This window comes from Mycteria americana, chromosome 4, assembly GCF_035582795.1.
Source record: "Mycteria americana isolate JAX WOST 10 ecotype Jacksonville Zoo and Gardens chromosome 4, USCA_MyAme_1.0, whole genome shotgun sequence".
Taxonomy (NCBI): Eukaryota; Metazoa; Chordata; class Aves; order Ciconiiformes; family Ciconiidae; genus Mycteria; species Mycteria americana.
Window position 1 is genome coordinate 59597998 of NC_134368.1, and position 27220 is coordinate 59625217.

The 27220-nt window shown below is 43.6% G+C and overlaps 1 long non-coding RNA gene across 1 annotated transcript in view; it reads left to right on the forward strand.

Annotated features, from left to right (window-relative positions):
• LOC142409337 (uncharacterized) overlaps window positions 1-25035 on the forward strand; it is a 115491-nt gene extending 90456 nt beyond the window's left edge. The window contains exons 3-5 of the long non-coding RNA XR_012775577.1: window positions 20038-20169; window positions 24321-24421; window positions 24974-25035. This is a non-coding gene — a long non-coding RNA (uncharacterized LOC142409337). The remainder of the gene's footprint in view (window positions 1-20037; window positions 20170-24320; window positions 24422-24973) is intronic.
• Window positions 25036-27220: the final 2185 nt, after the last annotated feature.

Sequence of the window (27220 nt, forward strand, 5' to 3'; positions counted from 1 at the left end):
CTTCTGCCTCGGGCTGCGGTGTGTGCTGTTAACACATGTCTCCGGACTCAGGTCAGCGAGCACAGGGACAGCATTGCATTGCTTCTGCTTTCATGGGACTTTCCTGTCTTTTCTTGTCATGCAATTAACTTGCCTCATTCCTCTTTTAGCTTTTTTTTCCCCCTACCGCACAACATATATAGCCACTCCGCCTTTTAGCTCAAGTAGGCACCAAAGAGAGAAATAGTACGCTGTGTCAAGGCCCCATCTATATACTGAATTCTGCTAACCATGCTGATTTCCAGCTGCTGAAGATTCAGCCCATGACAATTAGTCTCCTTAGCTTGATATTATTACCCTGAATTGAAGTGTAACGAAGCAAAATCCAGAACGGCAAAATCCTTTTCTCTTAGAAGACTCTAAAGCTATATTTAATGTAAATACAATGTAATTTGTACAATTCATTCTACTTTATTCTATTTTTCAAGTAGATGTAAAAAATGCTGAAATTTAGGAAAAATAAATACCTCTCTATCATATGACTGTTCTAAGTAAGGGAGATTTACTCACTTTCTTTCTCAAATCGCCACCAAATCTACTCATCTTCCTCAAATTTTCTTCCACAAGATTTTAAACTTGTGCTTCCTTAGAACTGATAGATATTTGTCATAGGTTGAAGTCTGGATTAACCTTTGAACTCTTAATAATTATCAAGGAAAAAACCTTTGGCCACATTTTCAGAAATATTTTCCCCAGCCACAGAGCTGGTCAACAGCTTTCCAATTTTCCATATGAAATCTCATAAAAAATGGAGGGGGGGAACAACCATCAATATAACCCCCAAGCTAACACCCAACCTGCTGCGGTTGGAGAGGCTGGGTGCTGTACCAAGTCAGGGGTTCTTTGCTGCTCCATATCTCCATATGGAGCAGGTTTCTCCCAGGATGCCGGCATTATTCTGAGATTTCCTTCCCTCTCTCCTTGGACTGATTTTGCCGTAGCCTAATGTATACAGCAATGAAATAGATGAAAGCTGACCAAGGGCACACAGAAGGCTGTACAGCTGTAAGTGCAAATCCCTTTTCCTCCGTTCTTGTTGACCGACCTCACCCCTTAGAAAAGCTTTTGTCTAAGAAAAGCAAAATCAACATTAGACTATGTAGATGCATGACTTGCTTTGTCTCCAGCAGCAGTAGTAGCTGGATGAACAAAGAGACTGCTCGGCTTCCTGTATTTTCTGGATTCAAAATGGAGAGTACTTTACAATAACAGTTACTTCTTTCATCTCGGAAACACGCCTTCATAAAGAAAGCGTAGTTAAATAGAAATCACAATGATGTCTCTTTCTGGTCTCTTTTGTAAAAATTTAGTGGCATCACTTGTTTCTAATGCATGAGCATTCATTTCCATCATTGTAAATCTTTTAAATCAAAAGAGAATGAGAAATGTTAATGGCAAAAGGGAGAAAGGGCTTATCTCTGAAAAGTTTCTTTCTCCACTGCACATCAAATCAAAATGTAAGAGACAAATTGGTCTCCAAAACACAGTTGCAGCTGAAAGGAGCTTAGTAGTAGGCATACACTCACAGCCAGATTCTGGCCTCCAAATACAGTTTATGATGTATCATACAGATGAAGATGATCACCATATCCCTCTCTATTTACTACTCCACCATGTTTCTGCCTGGGGTAGGGCGTTAGACGAACTTCATTTGTCTGTGAGACTCGTAAAGGATGTTGATATGTCAGTAGGTGCTGAGGCTACCGCTAGGACTTTGTGCTGCTCCTTTAGGGACGCGTGGTTCACAGGGAGGGAAAGGGTGGCCAACAGAGCTTCAAGCGACCACTCCTAAGGCCATCCTGGGCTTTCCTGCAGCTGCTAGCCTAGTTTGGACAGCTGCATGGGGAGCTCTGCCCGTGCTGGGACAGCCATCCCTTTCACCTGTGGCTGCCGTATTGCCTCAGGTTGCTACAGCCTTAGGGCTGTGGCCCTGCCTTGCTCTACCACCGCATGGCTGGTTCTGGCCATGCAACTGTACATTTGTCGTCTTAAATTCCTTCACTGGTGACATGCCTAATGAAGGCTTTTAGACCCCTTTGCTGTTACATATCTCTTCCCCAGTGCAAAGGGGGAAGATGTCGCTATGTGAACACTGGACAGTACAGTGGTTTTTGTTTAGAAGCAATAGTATAACTTTATTACAGCCCACGCTGTCCTGATTTCTCCTTCTGCAGATAGCTCAGCATAAGGTCTAAGCCTCTCTTTCTGCTCTAGGCACTATGTGGTCTGATTACAGCCATGCAAATGCCACATCCCACTCCCAGGGGACAGCTGACGGTACCGCAGTTGTTAGTTCAGACCCTGAAACCTCTGGTTTTGGAAATGGCACCCATAGACTTGCAAGAAACAGAGGGAGAAAATGCCACAAAATACCGTGGAGTAAACAAGATCTGGTTTGCAGAGGCTGACTAGAGACAGCTCGGCAGAGGCACTTCCTAAAGTCACAAATTTTCTTTGCTGCCTCTGTGCCTGCTTCCTGAAGGACTGAAGTGTTTTCATGGAGTCCAGATGTAAGACAATAGGTCAGTATAATTAAATACCCAAAGCAAAGGCATATCACAGCTGCTAAATTGTATAGTTAACACCGAGAGTTAGGCTTCGTACATCAAAAGTGTCATTCGGTTAGAGGACCTCGGGTACAAACCCACAGAACAGTCCCCTCTGCCAGGCAGGTTTTAGGATCTTAATTATTGAGGTCTTCACGTAGACTAGGCATCATGTGTGAGAGAGATAAAAGATGTCATTTTGCTTTTGGCCAACTATGTTTACATTGACATTTTTTAATGATCAGATGTTGCTTGTGGAAACATTGCATTCTCAGTTTGGTCCCAGTAATATAATATTCATAAAACCCAGCAAAAAAAGAGTACCCCGGTATACCATAAAACTATGTAGGATGTGGCATTTTATGTAAAACAACAGGGTGGTGTAGGAAAAGCCTCAGTACTAATTCTGAAAAGGGAGCACTCGCTTGCTTGAGATGCCCTGCTGTATCAGTGGAATTTTTTGCATGAACAGCTGCTCACTGGTGTGAGCACAGGCTGCAGGACTTGGCCAGTTGGTACCAACTGAGCTTTGATAAAAATAAGGCCCAGGTATAATTTTTAGTATATCCCATGGGCACCCTTTCTCGTGATTTTATCTATGCGCATTGAAAGGAAACTCATCTAGAAATAGACTGACGTGTCACATCATGACATTAGTACCGTGTTACATTTTGTGGCCCATGTTCAATGCAGCCCTCGAGTGATCTGTTCCAATAACGCAGATAACAGCTAGTAGCATGATTCACCCATCAAGCAATAACGAGCAGCCATTGCATCACCTTCTGTTGTTTATTGTACCCTGAGGCTTTTCAGAATACAGTTGCCTTGATAAAAAGATAAAAGAAAAGAACATAAAACTTGGGTGAAAGAAAATTCTTATTAAACTGAATCTACTTCTCGTCTTCTCTTTCTCTGTTCCCTTTAAAGTTATTATTAATAGGGCCAGACTGTTTGATAGTGAGCAAGCGTTTGTATGAGAATCATTACTGGTGGAGCCACACCTCTGAATGGCTGCTCGAGTCAATGAATAGATGAGGCCCAAAGAATGTAGGACAGATTAGAGCGAAGTCCAGCCCAGGAGTGAGAGACGGCTACATTACGGGCCAAATTCTGAAGACTTTGTTCCATCTACTTGGATTTTCCGGAGGTCAGTAAGAACTCTGCCAGCATAAGACAGCTGAGTAAAACCTGAGTGATCCCCTAGGCTTTGAAGCTATAATAATGTTTATGTCTCAAGCTCCGCTCAGAGTTCATAATGAGCATTAATTAAATATACCTCAGGGCTCCCTATGCAAGAGCAAAATACTCTTACTCCCATTAAAGAGAGTGAGGAAACCAGTCCTTGTACAGGAGGGCTTGCAGCTTCTTCTGGCTCTGGGTCCTATTTAAAGGACTTTGAGTTGCCAACTGGACATCCAGGGAAATGTTGATCAGTTTTAGCCGTGACGTTGAAGATTTAGCTGTGATGTTGATCCTGTGGCTCGATTTTCAGGAGTGCTGACCTCCTCCAGCTCCCTGTATCTTCAGGCAGAGATGTCGGTGCTTAGAGATCCCTATGCCAATATTCTGTTTAGCTTTAAGAACATCAGGTAGAGCAGTACTCTATTTAGTAGACAGTCAGTGCAAGAAGGTGTTGAAGATAGGGAGCGTACTTCACTATGTGAGGTAGGTGCTAAGTGCTAACTTAGAAATAAATACACCTGAATCATTAACCTCGGAGATCACCAACAGGAAGTCCTCTCTAGTCACCGAAGAAATAATTCAATGAATTCAGTTAAGTAATTAAAAAACCACATTGTTCTGGGTGCAAAATGAGATGCTAGATTTTACTCTGGGATGCAGTGTTAAACCTTCACAGCTTTCTAGTGGGAGTGCTGACAAACATTTTGTTGCAGAATGCCCCACTTGATGTGTCATCGCAAGCCAGAGCATACAAAGAAACGATGACATAGTTTATTATCCGTGAGCCTCACGCTGAAATACTTACAGAAACAAAACTCACCCATTACCATCATAGGGCCATTTGCCTAGATAAGGTCTTCTGATCAAATGATACTTCAGTTGCCTATCAGCTATTGTAGAACCAGCACCCACAAGAACCTTGATAACGGTGAAAGCTTGGAGGGTGGGGAGGGCCTTATTGTACAGTAACAAGTTACCATGGTTCATATTCTCTTTTGCTGCTGCTGAACACGCTCTGCATGCGACCAGCATCTGCTCGTGAGCATGCAGGAGGACTTCTGCTCTTTGTATGTCATGCGATGGCACTAGCAGTGCTCTCTGTGTAAGCTCATGTTGGAGTTCAGGGCCACGGCCAGCACTAATCTCAGTGAGGGGTGAAGAAAGGAGACAGTAATGTTGGGCTCTTTTAAAGAACAAGATGGAAAACGCACCATAGATTTTTTTCTAGAACAGGCTCCCTATGGGCTGTCAGTCCTGCAATACCAGGCAAGTGTTTACACACAGATCCCCCACACCATGTGCCTTTGAGACTATCCTACCAATAAACTAAAGCAAATCATCTGCACTTTGTGTGCAGGTTCCATTCATCCTATCGTGTAGCTCCAACAGCATATGAGTGCACGCACTCGTAAGAATTTCATGCTCATACGTTCATTTCTTTGTATTCCTCCTAAAAACTTACAGAGCTAAATCACTCTCCCCTTTTCCCTAGATTAAATCCAATTTACGGCACTCCTGCTTTTCTGAAATACTTATGGTTTCTCCAAGTTTTCTGTGGTAAGCTTGAAAGCAGAGTTTAGTTTATAATTTGTGAAATTTTTGCTTTAGTTTTTTTATCTAGATTATGCCATAAAAATCTCACATTTTCACTTTGTCAGCTGCCTAAAGTAAGGGAAAAGTTATAAACTTTTGCCCCATGTCTAGGACAAGACTTTCCTTATGGCAGAGTGACCGGCAGGAGGAAACTAGCCAGACAGTCTGAGTGACGACCTGGGGGGGGCGATGGAAGCCCCTCTGGGACAATGCTTTTTCCTGCTTCTGGAAGTCCCTCCTATTTCCACATTGGCTTCTGCATCCGGTACTTTACCAGGATTCTCTTTCACATCAAAGCATCTCTCTCCAGGCTACACATGTAGGGGCACAGCCTTAGTTTCTATGGGAAATAGTTTTATCCCAAAGGAAAGGGAAAGAAATGTTTGGTTTAAATATGCTTAACACTCCCCCTTCTGTATAAGGCGCTCTGTTGTTGCACTTTCTCTGGTCCCTTGGGATATCAACATGCTCTTTACCACACTCAAGCTTATTTTCTTAGTTGAGGTGCTTAAAAGGGGCTGTGGGGGAATTTTGTTCTCATCCACATTGGTTAAACAAACATCAGGCTGAAAGCTTGCTAAATTAATTGCACCAAATTCTTTTTTGCTGGTCTTACCCTTAGGATGAGTTGGTCCCAGTTCTACCATTTGAAAGAACTCCATGATGCAGACAATGTGGAGTTTCTGCTTCTCTCCTAAATTTATTAGAAACACAGAAGGAGCCAATGTATGGGTGATAAAGCTGCTGCTTAGCTTAGTGAACAGACAGGAGGGATCCATGAATTTGTCTGGAAGTTGAAGTCAAGGAGGTTTCCTCGATAAAGAACTCTAATCAGAGATGAGCTGCTGACCCTATATTTTGCTGAGTATTTTGTGTGACCTCAGTCAGCCCACAGAAGGAAAAGAAATCTTTGGAAATGCGACTGCTCTTGAGTTGAGTGCACCTCTTGAGTAAACAATCTACAAGCAAAAGTTGCAAGCTTCGTGAGAGCAGTTATCACGGCTTAAGGATATTGATGTGATGAGGCTTGTAGCTGATAGAGAGGAATAAAACAGATGAGCTTTTGAGTGCACAAACTCTTTTTCAAGCTTAGTGAGAAGACAAGAGAGTGTTTCTGATTTGACTGTGAGTGTGGGACTGTTCAAAACTACCCAAGTGCTTGCTGGGAGCCATGACTGATACCAAGGAGGAAACACCCAATGATTTCCATGGTGGGGAATTAAACCAAGCCTGGGCACTCTAACCACACAGACTTCTCCTTAGCCCAAATTCCTTCAAAACAGATGTAATTTGGTAGCCCAGTAATTCACTTTCTGAAATCTCCTGACTTTGTTTGTTATTCCACTGTTGATGCCATTAGTTCCTCCCCCATTTTCCTCAGTTGGCATTTAATCTCTTTGGGTTGGTTGCTCATGCCTTCAGGGTCACTGGGTTTCTTTCCACACCAGGTTCTTTGATTCTGCCTCTATTCGGGAGCTGGTTAGTCTTTTGATTATTTGAAATGCTTTGAATGCTGACTTTAATTACACTGCCTCGTAAGAGGCTCTTCTACAAGGATTGCTAACTGCAAGGCCCCTGAGTGCCTCAGTAGCCATGCTGCTAGGTGGAGAAAGTGTGAAGGAATACATGTAAATGTTTTATAAAGACAACAGCCACTGGAGTGCAAAATTGACATATCACCTCCAAGAATGCAAGACTTTGTTTTGGTTTGTTTGTTTTATTTTATATGTATTTATTGGTACTAACAGAAGCTAAAATGCTTACACCTACCATGGAAAAATGCTGAGTCTGGAAACAGATCTCTCACGTCTCCGTCAGAAGTGTGGCATTTTTCTTAGGGACCGATTGTTGGCCATGGCCAAGCAGGGCCCAGCAGAATTGAGGATGTAGATGAATTGGAGACTGTCCAGAAGAAAGCAACAGGAATGATAAAAGGTTTATAAAACATGAGTGATGAGGAAATGTTGAAGAAACTGAGTTTGTTTAGTCTAGAGGAAAAAGACCATGGGGGAAAACGTATGAGTTTTCCAATATGTAAACAATTGCTTTAAAGAGGACAGCCATCATTTGTTCTCCATGGCCACTGTGAGAAGGACAAAAATAAATCAACGTAATTTGCAGCAAAGAAATTTTAAGCTACACTTTGGGAATTAGGTTTTCTCTGGATGTTGAGCCCTTTCACTGGCAGATTTGAGAACAGGTTAGACCAACACCTTACAGGGAGGAGGTGGCTAAACCTGATCCTGGCTCACAGGAAGGTGTGGGACAAAGTGATTGCAGGAGATTCTTTCCAAGCCTTGCATCTTTATAAATTTATGAAGGAGGACTTTGAAGGGAAATGGTTTTGCCGGGGTAAACATGTAGTTGCATTTTCTAACTGGTCACTCCGGTCACCCTGATGCCACTTCAACAGTAAGAGATTATGTCTTCTTTGTGGCAGCTATACACTGATGTGGTAATTTTGGGAACAGCATTTTTAAGTTACACAGCTCCTCTGTTTAGCAGAAGCTCCCATTCCTTCCTCTTTGTTCAGCTGCTTAACCTTCCTCCATGAGGCAGAAAATCCTTCTTTTGGGAATATGTTTTGGTCTCCCTCTTGCAGGACTTGGAGGAGCCTCGTTCAGCTTCTCCACTGGTTTGAAAGACATCCCCAGTCTGCAATCACAACCAATTCCAGTCTTTCCAGCAGGGAAAACGACTCACGGTGCCACGGTGGGATAACACAGCTGCACGTTCTAGGAGCCCTCACACCTTAGGCCAATTGTCCTGGGCCCTCACTGCCACCTTGAGGAAGTTTGCAACGCACGTTCATCGGGTGTGACGGCACCGGGCTCCGCAGTGCGCGCCAGCTGCTGTTGCATGGTCTGATTTGCAGTCCTGTTCGCAACAGCAGCAGGAGCGCGGTATTTGCTGTGCCTCTGTAACAGCGAGATTACGTTTGAGCCGGGGAAAGGTGCCTGCTGGCCCAGCCAGACAAAGTGGAGGAGCAGCTGAAAAAACTGCCTGTTTTAGTGAGGGTTTTAAAACCACTAGAAAATTGCAAGGCTAATACCTTTAGGCAATAGAGGAGGTAGACAGAGACCCTTCAGAAAACGTCCTTCCGTGTTTTTACCTTAGAAGCATTCTCCAGGGAATGATAATTCATTTATAATTAATTGCTAATGTATTTATTATTATCAATATTGATTTCAGGTGACAAGGCAAGACATAAAGTTAATACGTATGAGGCATTGCGTGCAAAACCCGAAGTACCTCCAGGTTCATTGCTGTGCCAAGTAGGTTGCTCGAGAGCCAGCGTCGCAACACGTAGCATCAGGGGACCCCTTACTGCCAGTCTGCCAGAGAGGACAAGAGTCCTGGAGGCAGAACTGCCTTCAGCAGAGGAGGCGTAGCCAGGCAGCCTTGAGCAGGCCATGGGGGAGGTAGTATACTTCTGGGATTAAATCCTATCTGTGTCTTAATGGAGACAACTCCTCTCCACAGTATCTTTCAGCATCCTGTTAATTAAAAGAAAGAGTAGGATAAATTTACAAAAATGAATAAATTAAAGAGAAAGCAACTTCTGCCAAAAAAATGAACTTTCATGTTCAACATTTGCTTGAAACTAACTTCCCAGGACCCAACTTTCTCGGGGAATAGCCTGTTATCAGATAAAGGAAGGACTGAACAAGAAAGATAATTCCTTTGTTATGAAAGCCACCCCCGTTTATCAAGACTTTCCCCCCCAGCTTTTAATGCTCACTGACTTACCTCTGATCTCTTGGCATTTTTGTATTTTCCCACCTGTCTGTCAACCTCCTCTGAGGGTATTTTCCTTCTTGAAGCTAAACTTTGCAACACAACTAAAAGAAACCAAACAGAAATGGCTTCAATCACTCTCACTGCTTAAAAATTCATAATCATTTCTATAGCCAAAGGCAGAAAAGCTAATTATTTACTGTCCCAACCAGTCTTATCACCTCCCGGAAAAATGTGCTACTGAGCTGGCTGCGCCGATACATCTGCAGAAGGCAGCTCTCATCGCTGGGACCCAAGTCTACTAGCATCACCAGTGGGAGTTTTTCAGCTTTGAACAGAGCTGCTGCAGCAGGTTAGCTATAAGGCAGAGGAGCTCAGCCACCAGGGACTGGGAAGACAGCAACGTCTTGCTTCTCTCCCTAGTGAAACTTCTGGCCATCTTGATATTGGCGTTTACAGACGAGGGAAGTATTTAGGGAAAGATTGTGATTTTTTTTTTTCTTAAGTGCAGCCCATGTAAGCTTGGTACGTAGGATATTATGGAAAAGAAGGACCAGAAGAATTCTGGCTGATGCAGGCAGATACCCATCCAAAAAATCTTCCCGGAGTGGTGGCTCTGCCTTTCTGTTCATTTGCTTGTTTGCTTTTTATGGAAAGGTGCCTAGCTGTGGTGACTGCTGTGAGAGACTGGGGGGATTAGGACTCACTCTCACTCTACCCCACCTTATGTTGCTGTCGGACCCCACTGGAAACCCTTCTATATGGACATCCTGTTCCTCATCCCTTTGAAGCAACTTTTTCCCTCCCCTTCTTACTGGTCTTCCAAGGGCCTTTCATAATCTGCCTCCAAACTGAGTTCAGATCCAACATTTGTGACTTCTGCATAACATGTTCTGGACCAAAAAGGCCTTCCCCTTGAAACCTCAAATTATTTGAACTCCCCCATCCAAATTCACAACAGACTCTTCCTCCCTGTCCTTTTCTTTGACCAGACTCTTGCTTTTTGTTGTCAACTGGAGTAGACTTGCTGCATCTCTCAGTCAATACTGAGGAAGATAGGCTTGAATACATAGCCTATACTGAGGTAGCACTGTGGGCTACCTCAGGTGCTGTCTGCTATTCTGTATGAGAACAAGCCGATGCAGAAAGCTACAATGTGTACCCTATTCATATAGCTGACATATTCTAAGCCAGCAGAAGCATTTTAGTAGTTTTAATTCAATTTCTCATACATTTTGCTCATAGGAATGTACATACATAGTACGTACATAATTCTGAAAAATTCAAGGCTTTGCCATGACCAAAATTCAGAGAGGTACAAAAACTGAACAGAAATCAGGTTTGAGCAAGACAGAGACCAGAAAGGAGTTTTACTTCATAGGGATAAATAAAGTATTGGCAGTTCCTTTATGTGCTGTTGAATTGTAAGAACTCCAGCTGACCTCTAGCAGCCTTTAATTACTATAGCTGATTAAAAAGCCTAAAGGCCTGGATCTTTCATGGTGGTTAAATATGAGTGGTGGGGATCTAACTGAAGATGGCACAGTCAGGAACAATACAGCGGGAATGACATGGTGGTAGTACAGAGAGGGTAACGTGGCCATCAGCACTGGGGCTGCATGTGGCAGAACTAAGAGAAGCAGCAGATCTGAGACAGCGGTGATGGGAAGGGCCCTGGCAAGGCGAGGAACAAAGCTGTGGGAGCAAGCTGGGAGATGAAGGAGAAGACACTGAGATGCCAAACATACCCATGCTTGGCAGGTAGAAAAAGGCAGACTTACATCATATGTTACAAGTGTATTTACATCCCATCATTGCTTTGCCCAGTGAACGTTGTGGAAAGGACCATGCTATTTGTAACACTTAGAACCAAATTATGCTTTTGTGATATGCATCATAAAGCAACCAAGCATAGATACAGGCCTAGCCTTGTACCCAAGAAGGCTAACTTGTGCCAAGGCCACCCCACAGAGGTGCTTGAGGATTCAGCATGGTGTTTAGGTCTAGACTTCAGCACATTCGGACGGCCGCTCAAAGCTTTGCCCTGCTTTTGCTCCACCTTGGCCTTTCCCACCCTGGCTGTGCCCCAGCTCCTTGACGTCCCAGCTCTTCCCTCAGTCGGGCTTTGTCTTCCTCTCCCGGCCTCGTCTCAACGCCTTGCTCTCCCTGCCCCGAGCACCGCAGCCACCCTGCCTGGCCTGAATGGCCAGCAAAGGCTACTGCTGCCAAAGCTCCCGCCGGCTTGCCGGGGGCAGCGCCGCCCCCTCCCCGCACCCAGCTGGGGTACTTGGCTTTCCCTCCTGGGGCTGAAGCCAGCAGAGTTTGCTCGCTTTAGGCAAAACCTCTAGGTAGTTGAGGTCTTCTATTATTTCTGGCAGAATAATTATACTGACACATGCACGGGGAAGTTTCTACCTTTTCATTTGTTTTCACTGAGAGAATTTAGTGCTGTTTCCCAGGGCTGCTAAGAGCTAATAGACTGCAGTCATGAAGCAATGCCAGGATTTTTCCCTTGTGAAGGCACAGAACTAGCGACCTTCCCCTTCCAGGAAAACGCTGACTTCTCTTCTTCCCGTGCTTTCACTCTCCCACCCACCCACCCAGCACAACTTGATGTTGTGTTGATCAAGTAAATGGTACAGAAGGATGCTAACATCTGGGTGTTGGCACTGTGTCTCCCAGATGGCCAACACTCTTACTTCCTCCTTTTTTAAGATAAAAGGGTCCATATTAAAGATGGTTAAAAGAATACTAGAGAATTGATCTGAACACAACAAAGTGAATAGATCAACAGTTACATTTTCATCCTCTACTGCCCTCTATTGAGGATGGATCCATCTGCAGAAGGAAATCTAAGTTATTCACGACACAATGCCATTCAGCGTAGAGATTTATCCCCATGAAAATCATAAATTTTTAGTCCATATGTGCAGTTCAGAATACATTTTCGTTTGCAAAGCTTATCAGTGTGCTTTTTGACATATTTATTGTATCTATTATTTGCGGGTTCCATACATGAAGACAAAATTGTCATGGATTAACCATCCAATCGCCTGGATGTGCTTAGGGAGAACCTGTTGTATTAATAACCCAGTTGATAACCGGCCTATTACGATAACCCAAAATAACCCATTTGAGACGTGATGATGCCAGGTGGAACCTGCCCCGTAGGTTCCACGTACAATATATTCCACGTACAATATGGCAAAAGCCTTTTACTTTCACCCTGACCTAATCAGCTCAAATTTCAGTGGATGAAAGAGCAATTAGCTGTACTAGTCATGCTTGGAAACTGGAATGACAATGCATTTATGTAATAAAAAAAGAACTCAGAAGAAAATCTGCCTCTTGACTTTAAAAACGCTCTCTGGCAATGTGATTCCTTGGCAATATCATTCCTTCTTTGGCAATATTTGTGGAAAAATGTAGAGGAACAGAACGAGTTATAGTGATGCTAAGAGAAAAAAATAGAAAGGATGATCATGTCCTGCATTTTTCTGCCACTTATCATCTGAAGATCTCTAAAGGCTTTATAAGTGATTGTTTACAAAGTAATTATTTGCGAAGTACTTATGTGCAGGTAATTATCTCAAAAATCACAGTGGACAAGCAAAGATTGAATTTGTTCTTGTTTTGCAAATGGGGAAGTTTGAGAAAAATTAAAGTCTAAAATGTTTAAATCCAAGGTGCCTAAAACTAGGATTCTCCAGTCTCCTCTTGTCCTTTCAAAATAAAAACTTTGATATTCAGAGTTGTGTAGCACTTCCAGCCACGTAACGGGTGTCAAGGGATTCACACGGGTAAACCACATGACCTAACATTTTCTTGAAATGAAGGTATCCTACTGTAACGTCTTCATTGTGGAGTTCAAGGCTGAAAAATGTCGTGTTCTGGATAAAGCTGTGAGGATCTGAAAAATAATGTGCACAAAAATGGCACCTATTCGGGATGCTGATTCCAAATGAGAGTGAGGGAAGGTGCACTTTTCCGGGCTTTCCTCATGTCCCCGCTATTTTGCTAGGTGCCCACTGATGTTTCTAAGTTCTCCTGCCCTTGACAGCTAAACCATGACAGGCTCCCCCCTGCAAAATTTACTCTTCCCTCCCTTGTATACAAAATGGTGTAATTTTTACAGAAGTTGGATTTTCCTGACTATCTTCTGCATCTCAGTTCCATGAAATGACAGGTTTACATTCCAGCAACATTAGTCCTTTAGTACAAATCTGAGCTTCCTGAACAGGGAGCTGGGATCTTAAAAAGCAAGGCATTCTGCTACTAATGCTCTTATGGCATTTCATAAAAGCAATAATCTGTCCTTTGCCAAGCAAGGATTCTCTCCCACAGACCATCTATGTGGTTTCCATCTGCACATTAATTGGAAACTGCTCGGGGTAAAAAAGTATGTATATGTTTCAAACTGCAGCTGTTCCCATGCACTGGCAAGGTGCAGAGAGCTCTCTTCCCACAGCCCAGCCCTCCAAGGAGAAACCGCAAGCTGGCTGCAGACCCCGAGCAAGGAAAACCTGGGGCACTGGGGCAGTATCAGCTGGACCGAACTGGAGCCACATACCGCTCCTCGCTAGAAGGAGCCGTGTGCCTGCTTTCCTGTGGCAAATGACCACCTGCTGGCTACGCTCCTGCCTTCAAGTCTTCAGCAGTCTCCTCCTCTCTGCCAGCTGTGGCTGAAGGAACACGTGTTTTGTATTGTTTCTGCCAGGTAAACGTCTTTAATGCCCCCAAAACTTACGCTGATGACTTCCTTCAGGCATGTGAGCCATGAAACCCCTAGGAGAAGCCTAGAAACGCAGATGAGCACCCTGAGCACAGAAACTAAGCTGAAAAGCAGCAGAGGCGGAGCAGATAGACTACTTCAGGGCCTCGCTGTCTTACTCAGACCCTCTCTGGAAACTGGGGTTTTGCCCATACAGAAAATTACAAGGACCCTGAAGAACAAAAATTATAGCCAGTAGATCAGCTTTGCCTTGCTTTTATTAGGAATGGTCCAACAGTGGCTTATACTTGATCAGATTAGCACAACAGCTTTCTCTCTATGCAAGGGCTGGCAGCCTGGGTAACATTCACCCCCCAGGAGCACTCAGAGAGCAAATCTAGGAAAGGTTTTACAGATAAAAAGCCGACTTGAGCATCTCCTCATGTAGGAGATGGTAGGCACAAGCAACCAGAGAAAGGGTCTGGATGGATTGTACGCTAACTGGAAAACTGCTTTGCAGACTCGGTCTCTATGCTGATCCCGCTTGCAAACTCATCCTTGGGATCTCTTAAGAAAAAAATATCATTTATAAAACATCAGACCAAGTTTACCCGTCGCAGAAGCAAGCTTCATTCCATGGATATCATTTTAGCAGTGGATCCAGATAGTGATCTACAGCAGTTTAGTAATCAGAAAGATTTTTACACTGGTCTGAGATAAAAATCTCTCTCTGGTCTGAAATCAGAGAAATTGACTGTCAGTCTCTCTACCACAAATAAATAATATAAAAGAAGAAAGAGTCATATGGAATATTTATTATTATGATTAAAATAGTTAGCATGTTTATTTTCATTCAATGTAAATGCAGGTTTTATGGAAGGGAGAGTACATAGCTAAATGCTATGTAGCAGTTTTCCATTGCTACAGGGACTTCATCGCAATATAGTTAAAGCCCCATCCTCTGTTTCAGCGGGGCTCAAAGCCTGTTATGAAACGATGAAAGCAAATGAAATTGAATAGCAAACAAAAAAAGTTCAGACTTGATCAATGATGATGAGAGAACTCCAACTGGGTTCTCTTGGGAGCAATGATCAAGAATTAAAGTCTTGATTTTTTTTAAGCTAACAAATGAAGCTTCTTTATTCTACTTAAATGGGATAAGAAAAGCCCTATTAAAGAGAGCTAACAGTAGTACTAATCTGCAAGCCACATCCCTGTTGGCGCCAGTAGGAAAAAAAAAAAAAGAAAGGCTTCTAAAAATGTTTAACAAAACCCACACAAAATGAGAGGAGCAAGAGATAACACAAAGATGTGCAACTTTGCCTCCACAAAGGAAGAAAAGTCTGTTTTCCTGACTGAGGGAAGAGGCAGGAGCATGGGGTGCAGCTCTCATCCCTTCTGCTCCAACCTCCAGAGTTTACAGTCTGCGAGCTGACTGCAGAGGGGCTCTTGCCAGGTGTATGAAAGGGTGGCCTGGGCTTGGGTTGTTGCATTTCTTTTTTGTTTTTGACTAAGGACTTGATCCCCCCAGGCACCTGCCTTACCAGGATTACTTGCATTTCTGGCATGAATGATCTCAGCAGGTGGCTATGTGGGGGCATCGTGCCAATTCCTGGGCAAGCCTCAATACTGGCCCTCTCTGCTGTCACACTGGCAGCCTTTAATGTATGCTCATCTCCATATAAGTATTGCTTAGGCTCCAAATTTGGCCAGTTGTGAGATTATTGCACCATCTGTAATCTGTACGCTCTCCTGAATTGCTGGCTGGCTTGCTGGCTAAGGGGATCTTTCAGCAGTCCTCCTGTATCTCCTCCCATGTCCATGTGCTCTTGGTGGCACCGTTCAGCAGCGCTGATTTGACTCTAGCTGGCAGGGAGAGCAATAGCTGTGAAGATGTGTCAACATCTCTGGATGCCAACATGTGGAGGCAACCTGAATGCATGCCTAAGACTCCTCAGGAATTAAGATGTGGCTGCTAAACCTTGGGGCTGTTTCTGCACAACCGTGGTGACCTGTGCCGGCTAGATTAGTGACGGAGTAATGCCATAAGGACACCTTCACAGTGCTGGTGGACTAATCCCTCAGCAAGGGAGGAGACAGAGAGACAGCACAAGTGAGATGAGGCAGAAGATCCCTTGGCATATGTATAGCAATAAGTTAGGAAGGAACCATTGATATGAGAATTGAGGACAAAATACCCTCGTTAGTCTAAGACATAGAAAGGCGGGGGGGGGGGGGCGGGCAGGGAAGAAGGAGAAAACTTGGTCCTGTTGTACAACTACACAAAGCAATAGTTGCACCAGAGTCTTACATTACTCTTTTTTCACATGGACCAAGAACATCTGTGAATCAGTAACCAAAATACAATTTCCTCCTCATCTCAGATCAATGTTTAAATGCTAGTGATGCGGAAGAGCTCTCGGTATGCAGATTAGGACCCTGAGCTGGTTTAGCCTCAAGAAGAGGAGGCTCAAGGGGAATATTACCAATCTGTATAAATACTGAGCAAGGGGGAGTAAAGAACACAGAGCCAGAAATACAGGAAATACTGAAAGACAGGAAATGCAATTTATACATAAGATAAAACTTATTTACTGTGAGGGTGGTGAAACACTGGAACAGGTTGCTCAGAGAGGTTGTGGAGTCATCATCCCTGGAGATATTCAAAACCCAACTCAACATAGTCCTGGGCAAACTGCACCAGCTGACCCTGCTTTGAGCAGAGGGGTTGGACTGAATGATCTCCAGCCATTTTTCCCTTTTCACCCAAACTCCTCATGGTCTCAAATTGCAACCTCTTGAGGAGATCAGTACAGTTCTTAAACTACTTCTCACCAAAGATATGGGAGATGTCCCGTGAAGATGTGTGCTCTTACATAAAACTCACAAAGTCTCCAAGACTTACACTTTTAGGTAAACATTTGCCCCTAAAAATACAAGCTATATAGTGCTTCTTGATTTGCTTTTAATGTTTGCATCAACTAGAGCAGTGATGAATTCAAGGCCAAGATCAGGCCCTTTAGGTGAGTCTCAGAACTTCTACCTGCTACACACAAAACCCATTACTACAGAATTGTGACACAGGATAATGAAGTCATTTATCCAAGCTATAATGGGTCAGAGTTTTGACAGTGACTGCAATGAGAGCACGATGAGGTCCTTTGGGTTGGGCTATATTTTTCAAAGAACTAAACCTGATTCCTAATACTAGGAAGTATGCTCAAATTACATGGCTATATATTTTAAATAGAAATTCCTTTTAATAACCTGGATTTAATGCATTTTACAATGTATTTATTATCTCACACTGTGATATTTTGTAACTTAGATTTTCAGCTAACGAGTAGCTCATCTAATGAAAATAATGATTTTTTCATGCTGTACTACATGGAAACTTAAAGTATTTCAATTAAACAAACCACCTCATTAGTGTGCCTTGATAATATAGTTGAGTTTTCTTTGATATGGTCAGAAATATCTAGCATGCTTTTGGGATGCAATCAAACTCTCCAATAAACTTGTTGCTAAAGACAGCTGCCTAGCACCATGTATTTCTTGAGCAGTCAAATGACCTAGTTTAGAAGTGTTTGAAGCCATTTTACACTGTGGAAGGAGAACAAATTAACCTTGTTTAACAAGTAGTTTTCAATTTGTGTTCCAGCGCTCTTCCGCACTCTACCATCTCCACTGCAGTAGCACGGCCTTATTTCATCCTCCCTGTTACATATCACATATACTTAATGCTACAGCTTTGGGAAGCACCTCTCACCTGCTGCACGGACCCTGGAAGGAGGCACTATCATTGCACTCAAAATGTATCTGAAGCCACAGGGCTGGTTATCTGAGGTCTGCTTCGCTCTTTTGTGCTCTAGGAGGAAAAAAAAGAAAATCACGGCCATTGTTGCCTCTCACTTTGATTTCTTTGGCCTGCTCCCGTGAAAGGCTTGTTCGAATGAATATTGCAAAGATAGCAGAGGAACCTGCAGCAGAGACCCAGCTTTTGGTCGAGCCGAGACCAAACTGAGCTACATCTTTCCCGCAGAAGATTTCTGTGGCTGCAGCTAATTCTTGTTGGGATGTGGGGTCAGACCTTTGGCTATTATAAATCAGCACAGCTCTGTTCAGGGAGCTGGTTTTTATCAGATGAAGATCTGGATTCACATTCCCATCATTTCTCTGAGAATGAGCATTTCTGGGTAATACTTTTTCCATATAGGGTTAGTGTACATTAAAGCTACAGTGAGGTGCTGTCTTTTAGGCTCTCCCCTTGAAAAATTTGGTTCAGATCTGGCTCCCATCATAGGCAAAATGAGTTGCAGGAAATCTCTCTGGTCGTTGAAAGTAATTAGCTACTCCCCAGTCAGCTGCAGTGGACCATACATTAAACACAAGATAGCTTGACCTGTATGTATTCACTATAAAGTAAAAGCAGAGGCAAAGGCATTTAACTAGGTGCAGCTTAGTCCCCGTGCCAGCTTACCTGTGGTAACCTTTCCTTTCACTCTAGTCCCCAGTCAGTTCTTCAAAATAGGACTTGAGCGTGGCTTTTTATCACTGTTAAAACCACATTAAACAACAAACAACCAAGCTTCTTACACACCAAACTTAACTGGCGGGATGTAATAGATTTGGGAAGCTACGCGGTATCTCCCATCTGCATTTCTTTCTCTCTCAGCAGCAAAACTAGACGGCAGCATGCTACTTTTGTTTCTAATCAAGTTAATTTTTGATGCCTTCTGTTCTGAGCTCAAAGATACTTGTCTTCGTCCTGTTGCAAAGAAATATTTACACCCAAAATACAAGCTCCCATCCACCTACGCCTGCCTGTTACAAAACCCTACATTCGAAGCTTAATATAAGTTGGCAGTGTCCCTTTAATCAAAATTTAATGCTTGTCTTCAATCTCCTCAAAGCACTTAAAATCTAGAGGCTTTAGAAGGGAGAGAATCATTAGTGCCTCTGTCCTCCTCTGCTTCCCAGCGAGGGGGAAGTTTGACCATGGGGTGTTAGGCAAATGCAGGTTTAGTGTTGCTCTCCACAGAGCCCTGTTTCAGGATCAGCCTGTCAGACTTTTGCTCTTTCTGCTGCTCACAGGGAGGAGGGTGCAGAGCAATCTAAAAATCTGCTTGAGAACAAGATGCAGCCAACGCTTTTCTTCAGAAGTTCAGAGGAGGCCCCTGCTTGCACCTGCCAGCTCTGTACAGGCAGGTACTAAAATTCACATCTGAGTGTGTCAGAAATACTGCATTCAGCTGTCTCAACTTCTGTCACAGGCATATCTGCTAAGAGAAGAATCAGCCAATTAGTCTGGGATGTTCAGAAGAGCTCGGTTCCCGCTCAGCCATTCCGATTCCTGGACCTGTGAGAAGCCTGGCTTGCTGCTTGGCAGCTGAGTGCTTGGAAAGCTGGCTCTGAGCCCCTCTGAAAATTTGGCCTTGAATCTGCAAATATGCAGCTCAGAAACCCCCGTAAGGAGCAGCCAGTCTGATCCCAAGCATAAGCCAAGTTCATCACAGCTTCATGAAAAAATAACACCTTCTGGGGTTTTTGCCATGCACAGCGAAGTACAGTGTTGCAGAAATATTTTGTAGGCAGCTTTCTGTACAATAACCTGCTGCTCTGTAGGCACAGCTACCTAACATTGATCCAGGCGGTTTTTTTCAGCACAGCGTCACACTTTGTGTTGCTATCCAGCAGTGTGATATACTTTACGTTTTAATACGCTCCATTGTTTTCTTCTCAAACCACTTCCTTCTTCTTCCAAATTCCCTTCAGCCATGGCGATCTTGTGTTATATGGCATTATTTCTTTGTTGCAAAACTTCATAAATACAGATGTATATGGGTACCTGTAGGCCTTAATTTTTTCCTGTTAAACACCAGTAGAAGTGTATCTGGACAGATAGCTAGACATTTTAATGTGTCCCTAATTTTTAATGTACTGTTTAGGTTGTACCTAGTGAGGAATAACCAAAGCCTCATGTGCGCATATATGCGCACTCTCTCTCTCTCTCTGCTTCTCTCCCTTTTGCATTTAAAGTGTGTAGTAACGTGCTGGACTTTTACCTTTGGAGAATTTGGTTCAAATCTGACTTACATTGTAAGCAAAATTGAGTTGGAGAAGATCATACTAATTATTGAAAGCATTTGCCTAATCTTTAGCATGTTATAGCATGGCCACTACCATTTACAGTATGTTACAGTTATAGCTTTTAAAATACGTTCACAGCAGGGCACTACCTTGATAGCTGCTGTACTGAAAACCAGTGTGAGGGGACTATACGCTGTGTAGAACGCAGTGTGACACTCTAAAGGGCAGTAAACTTGGTCCAGTGAATGAGCAGCACATCATCGCTCGAAGGTAAATAATTCTACATTGTTTTAAGATGTACTTATCTACACAGAAAACACATCCAAAGGGATTGTTACCTTCCTGTCTTCTTGAAGAAGGAAGGCATAAGGAAGAAGAAGGGTAGGGAGGCACAGGGAGAAGGCAGGAGACAGCTCCTTTCATAGACTTAGCACTGAGATATGGATACACGTAACTGAAGGGGGAAGAGGGGATGCTTTCTTCTGTCTTCATATGATGAAAATAAAAAGTGATCAGGATAGATTTTTGTTATCCTCTGGGCATTAAGAACTTAAATACAAAATGCATGACTTACTGTATCTAGCCAGCTCTTAGGGGTAAATAGGCAGCATGGGGAATTAGTTGTTGTTAATTGGACTTCTGAGCTGAACTCCCAGGGTGCTGCACTGCAAGCATACCCCTTTTGTTTTAATATTGAAACAGGGAGAAGCCAGCTCTGTGATGGATTCATTCCAGTATAGAACAGCAGAGCACGCTAAATCGTCTTCATCCAAATACTCAGTTGCATTTGTTGAATGTAAATATTTTAGGGTTAATTTCTACATGTACTATAGAAGGTATTTGGTTTTCCATTGGCCATTTTAAAACTGTAAGGCAGATCTTCAAGTAGCATAAATTACCTAATTGTTCTGCAACACCTGAAGATATGGCTCGCTGTTTCTTAAGTCATCATCTAAATACATAAAACATTTTCTATGAAATGTGGGGCGCTCGCTTCTGCTGCCAGTGAATTGAACTCTTCAGAACTGCATGGCAGTGAGAGTAGTTTCAGTGATACGATTTTATTACAAACAAAAAGTGCAACCTTGAAAACTGTATTTTGTGTTGTTTTATGAACATCACGCACTGTATTTCTTCTTTAGAAAGTTTTAATAACAATCACAAAATAAAACCAAAGATCTCTCAGATTCAGGAGACCCAGAAAAAGTAGGTTTTGCTTCAGGCTTTTGTTCTAGGAGCCAGTCCAGTCTGCACATGCTGAAAAAAGTGATAAAGTAGTAATCCCGGGAGCAGAGGCCAAAGGTCACACATCTCCTTTAACACCCTGTTGTAGCTGATCCTCCTTGCATAGCTAATTGCCACTGGTATAATCCAAAAGGTAACAGAAAAAACCAGGCTATCCTTGCATGTTCCTGTCAGTAAAACATCACAAAGAAGTGTTCCTAGTGCTCCTGAAGTGCTCAGAAAAATAACCTAGGGAGATGTTTAAATGAATTATAAACCCCTTAGAGAACCTAAGCAGTGAAACCTTCCTGTACCTCTTCATGTTTCTTTAAATCATGAACACAAATATATTTTTTAAAGGGACGCTGCTGCATGATTGACCTTTCATTATTCTTTACCTTTCCTCTCACCCCGGTATGGTCAACACTTGCCATGGTAGGTAGCCCTTCCTATTTTAAAGAACAAAGCAACAGCAAAATGTCCAAAACGCCAGATCCCTTCGACACTTAGCCTCTCACTCAGTAGTTTGGTCCCAGTCAATTCAAAGGAGTTTTATTGTTTATTGGACTCGAAATGAAGTCTAGCCTATACCTTTCTCACCTGTTCATGGAATCCATGTCAATTTATGGCAGATGTTTTTGAGTCATTTCTCGTGGTAAGCAGCTCTGCGGAAAGGAGCAGCTACTCCTAGTATCTGGTGTTTACTACTCTCCCAAAACTTCTGCAAATAAAGAATTGCACACTAATTCTCCTCACAGAACCCCTGAGATATATATAGTAGCATTCATTACTCATATTTTAAAACTGGGAAAGCTGGACTTAGACCAGTTAGGACTAGCACTTAGGTAACTAGATTGTCAAGGTGTTTGGGAGGTCACACTGAGCCACCCAAAGACACTACATTATGGACACCCAAAATCACGGTAACCACCATCAGTGCCCCCAGTGTTGATTACAGTGCCATTAATGAAGTGAGTTACCCAAGTCACCATAGGAAGCCGTGTCAGCGAGGGCACTTTGCCCTCTGATCCAGGGCGCAGGACGCTGGGAGGCACATCCTCCCCTTACGGCAGGAGAAACGCGGCCATACACCTCGCCTCGGGTGGCTGCTGTTGGGAGAAGGACCAGCGAGGTGACAATCCCAAGCAGCTCTGGAGATGTTTCCAGCGCAAGTCTTTCTGGAGATGTAAGCCTACAGCATTATACACATTGCTGGGAAAAGATTGCCTCTGTGCCCTTGCTGCCTGGATGGCCAGAAGGAGACAGAGCACAGAAGACAGAAGGAGGCGTGAGCAGCAGACAGGCCTTGCATTTGACACTGAGGATGAAAGACAGTTTTTACAGCCTGGAAGAGCTGCGCAGAGCCGCTTTATTTTTTCATTGCTCTGCACCGTAGACGGGTGGACGGACATAACACCGCTGTATCAGGAGGACCAACACAGGAGATGCCGTAGGCCAGGGACCCCTACTTCATCTTGGGGACTGGATGACAAGCAGCCGTGAGCCGCCACCATGCGGAATCCATGTCCCAGCTGTGTGCTCTGCCCGCGGGCTTGGCACCCTGCTCCGTCTTAAACACTTTCTGCAGGGGCAGGGGCAGCGTGCACAAAGCGTATTTAATTAGGCGTTGTGCGGGAAGGACGAACTCCATCCCAAGTGAGATGGAGGATTGCATGTCTCCTCCAGATGGTAGGATTATTATTTTTTTTTCTAAGGCAGCAGAAAGTAAGCAGGTGTGAGTATGGGGCCTACCTGTATTGGTTTTAATCAGCAACTTTAAGCAAACTCAGTGTTCTCATCAGAAAAGGGGAAAAATAAACAGCTGAGCACTGTGATTCATTTACACTTCAAATATATTTTGAGTTGGTTATTCCTCAATTAATCAAATAGCTGGTGTATCCCTAAAGTAGTATAAAGTGACACGCTGTGTGAAATCAATTTTCCCTTCCAAAATCATTAAATTCAGTAGCCTGTGACTACATCCCTGCTAATTCTAGTACCAGTCCTTTCATCCTCCATTAACTTTGGCACGCCTAACAGGCTGTCAAAAATAATTTCCCAGAACGTAAATAATTCAGAAATTAAAAATTAATAAATAATAACAGAGAGCTACTGGGAGATAGACTGGGTCAATTAGTCAGCTCTGCATTCTGTTTCTTCGCAGCAGGGGGGCAGCCACATTCGTTACTAGAATCTTTCCTGCGATTCCTAGGTCTGATTTATGGCTCTTCATTACTGGATCCAGTCAGACACAATTACCTCCATCACTATCTCAGTTCCTAACTTCAAAGAAACACACATTTTCTTGTCTGCTTTTTTTCTCCTTGCAGCAGCCTCAGCTTGACGTCCCTGGAATTTCTTCCACGCGGACTAATTAATAAGACTTTGACTTATCATATTCACTTCTCTTCTTTGATGTCCTACCTTAGTCAATCATCCTATTTAATTAGAATTTCAATGATAACTTTACTTATCTCATGGCTAGATGTAAATTAAAATAACGGGATTTTAATTCTCTTTCTTACGGGGTTATGACATTTCTGACAGAAAAAGTTTCAACCCAAATACGATATTATGTACTTCCTATGCTAGGAGTGCATTCAACTAAATTGTTTTTCCCTTTGCTACAAAATAATTTTGCTTGTTTAACAAGCTCCACTGAAATGGAAATGAACTACAGTTTCTCATAACGTAATTTGCACAGGTCCATGTTGTGGAAGGTTATGTTGATATAAATGAATATAATCAGATTCTGACACATGCCACATAGTTAATGAGGAAAGGGAATGGGATTTTAAGAAAAAAAATAGCTCTGGAGAGACAATGGACTGCAGGACCTCTTCTTTCTGTCCTTTCTGGCAGTTGCTAGTACTTTTCCAAGGTTTCTCGCTTCCTTCCCTCATTTACAGACCTAATCCTGCTGGCTGTATCCAAGCAGGACCTGAGGTTGGATTCTGATTTCAATGAGAAATCTGAAACACATATCCATCTGCTGTTCTTAGAAATGGTATTGTGGCTGCAGCTTAACATCAGCAGTATATCCCTCAGCTATCACTTTTTTTTCCTCTCTGCAGTAGCCAGTATGTGCTTGCACACAGGCTTGCTTTCCTTCCCATACCTCTCAGAATTTGCCAGTCTAGGTCAGTACAACAGCAAGTGAATACAAGTGAAAACAATCTCTCATTTTTTAATTGAAGATTATGGTGCAGGACAGCCCTAGAAGGATCCGTGAAGAGAGGTTGATGGAACAGCCAAGTCCTCGTGGGGCCTGGGAGATGCCTGGAAGTGGGACAGGAGGGTAGGAAAGTAAAGGGGGATGCTTTCTGGGGGTCCAGCTGTGTTTATCGAGCCTTACTCATCTGAGCACTCTCACTCTCACTCTGGTGAACTTCCCATGCGACCAAGCGAACGGTTGTGCACATAGATAAGGACTTTCAGAAAAAAGAGAGGAAAGGAGAGGACCGTGTGGAAAAGAAAGCAGGAACGGTCAACATATCAAGAACTGGTCTTAAACTGTGAACAAAGCGTTCTTCTGGTGCAGTAAACAGAATACAATGACAACTTGCTGGCCGGTGCAAAATGCACCACATTACTAATCTGCCATCAGAAATTATTATCTTCCTAATAATCTCTGTTGGAAAAGAGGTTTCCAGTTTTACACTGCCAATAAGCAAATACAGCCTGGAAGCCAACCTCCAGTTTTCTTAAGGAAAAAAGCCTACATCTTCAGGCTCTATGCTTCCACAAACATCCTAGGCAGAGAAAAAATGGGTTTTATAGGATGCCACTGTTACTTTTCCAAGTCGATGGGTTGTGCATTTGCTGATCCATCCCCTTTGTTGCATTCAAGGAAAGAAGAAAGTGCAGAAAGAGTTAATAAGACATGTCAGACATGGAAAATAACTGCTCCCAAAAGAGACGGTTTGGTCCTGTGAAGAGGTAGGAGTAGCAGAGAACATGAGAGAATCACTTGACTAGCACTAATCTGTACAAAATGGGCTTAGTGAGCTCCTGCTTCAAATCTTACCCTCACATTAGATAGCATTAAACCAGTTGTCATAAAGCTAACATTTCTAGATGCTCTGGTGAGCCGTTTGCCTGACAGCCCTGTTCCTCTTACAAAATAAACTGAAAATGTTTGAAAAACTAGGCCAGCGCATCAGCAGAAGTGATCCACTGGAATTTAATTGACAGCCCCTAAAATTTACGCCAGTTGAGTTTAGAGCCCAAATCGGGTAAGTTCAAAAAAATATCTATACTGTTGTTCAATAATAAAATAGTAACCTGTTGCACTGATAACATCTAAACTAAACTATTCCATCATAATTTAATAGTGTTGTTCTTTAACAATTGGATTCTGTTACACTTTTATATTTAGGCATGATTATTTAATCCAATTTAATTGGCTTTTTTATTCCCCTCAGGGTTCTGGGCCTAGAAAGTTCATATTAAATACTCTAATTGCTCTGAAATTTGCTTTTCGTCTGAAATATGCGCCTATTTTAAATATACCCTAAAATCTAGTTCATACATATTTCCCCCTCTTTCATGAATTAGAAAAATTCTGGTGTCCATAATTTGCACTTAAAAAGAGTCAATAATTAACCAAAATAATAATTATAGATCGAAAACAGGGAGGATGCAGTACAATGAACTGCGAGTTACAAACCCATAAATAAGGCCAGGAGCACACATCAAAGCTTTCCGAGCACCCGCCACTCTCCAAAAGCAAAGCTGAAGCTGCTAACGATGGCAGCAGCTTCCTACATATTTAATGCGCAGTCCCTGGTTATTGCTGTAGAACATTGCTCAGGCCAGCGGAGCACAAGAGCATTCCAGGGCTTACAGCCACTTGGGCCCGATCCTGTGCTCCTTGCAAATGGCGATTTCCCATTGACGCTGGACGAAGACTTTGCCTGTACAAGTCAGCATCAATCGCGGCAGCGGCCACAACATGTTCACGTGCTGCGAGAAGGAGGGGATGAACTTTGTGCGGCAGAGCAGGACCACCACCGGCAGCAGAGGCTGGGGAGCAGAAGTGATGGGAGCGCGTGCTTTAAAATCTCTTGGTCTTTGATGCGTCAGTGCCACATGGTGGGATGGGAGCAGGATCCATTAGGGAGACCACAAGTGGATAGCGGGGCCTTCCTGTCGCCAGCCAGCTGCTGATTTCAGAGCGGAGAGGCCAGCTCTGCTTGTCAACGTGCTTCTCCGCTTGTCAGGGACCTGCACGCATGGGATGGGAGCTGAAACAAACCTCTGGGAGAAGAAGTGTAACCTGGTAGGGCTCCTTCTACAGGCCGTTCCTCCTTTCCTTCCTGCAAGAGCAGTGCTTAATGCAATCGCAAGGGGCTGACAGGGGTAGCTTTTGTGTGTTTATTTTTTAATAACCGCAGATTTGGCAGATCTGACACCACTAGAATGCCGTTGCTGGCTGTTGACAAGCCATCTTATGCTCCCTTAGCCCTTGCTGTTTCCTTTCTTTTCTCAGGGATCTACCAGAGGCTATTAAATATGAAAGTCAGAAAACACGACCCAGCTCAACAAACCCAGCTTGTAAGATGCCCACTGCTGAACGTGGGAAGGGGGTATTAAGGGAAAGATCAACTAGCCGTGTCCTGTTTCCCCTATGCTTTTCCTAGGTACCTACAGCTTGGAAATGGGATTTTGGGTTAGGTGGACTTTTGACCTGACCACCAGAGAAAGTTTTATGTCCTCATATTCCTGCCTGAGCGCCTGCCCTGAGCACGTGAGAGAGAGTACATCCCTTGGCAAACAGGCAACAGGATTTTCTGCCCAAGACTCCCAGTGCGGCTGCCGGCGCGGCGAGGAGGTGTTAGGCGAAGGTCGGTATTGCGTTGCTCTCCGCAGAGCCCAGTTTCGGGATCGGCCTGTCACACCGGTGCGGCGCCGGGACGGCAGGCGTCGGGCGCCTCGCGGGGAAGGGAGCGCAGCGAGGACAGCGCTGTGGTGGTGCTCGAGGCCCGGTGTTCTTGAACAGCTTGAGCACTGCAAAAAGAGGGAAGGCGCACACCTCTCCCTCCCCACGGCGGCTGGCAGAGCGGGCGTGCAGTCTTCGAGGGGGACCGGCCTTTTG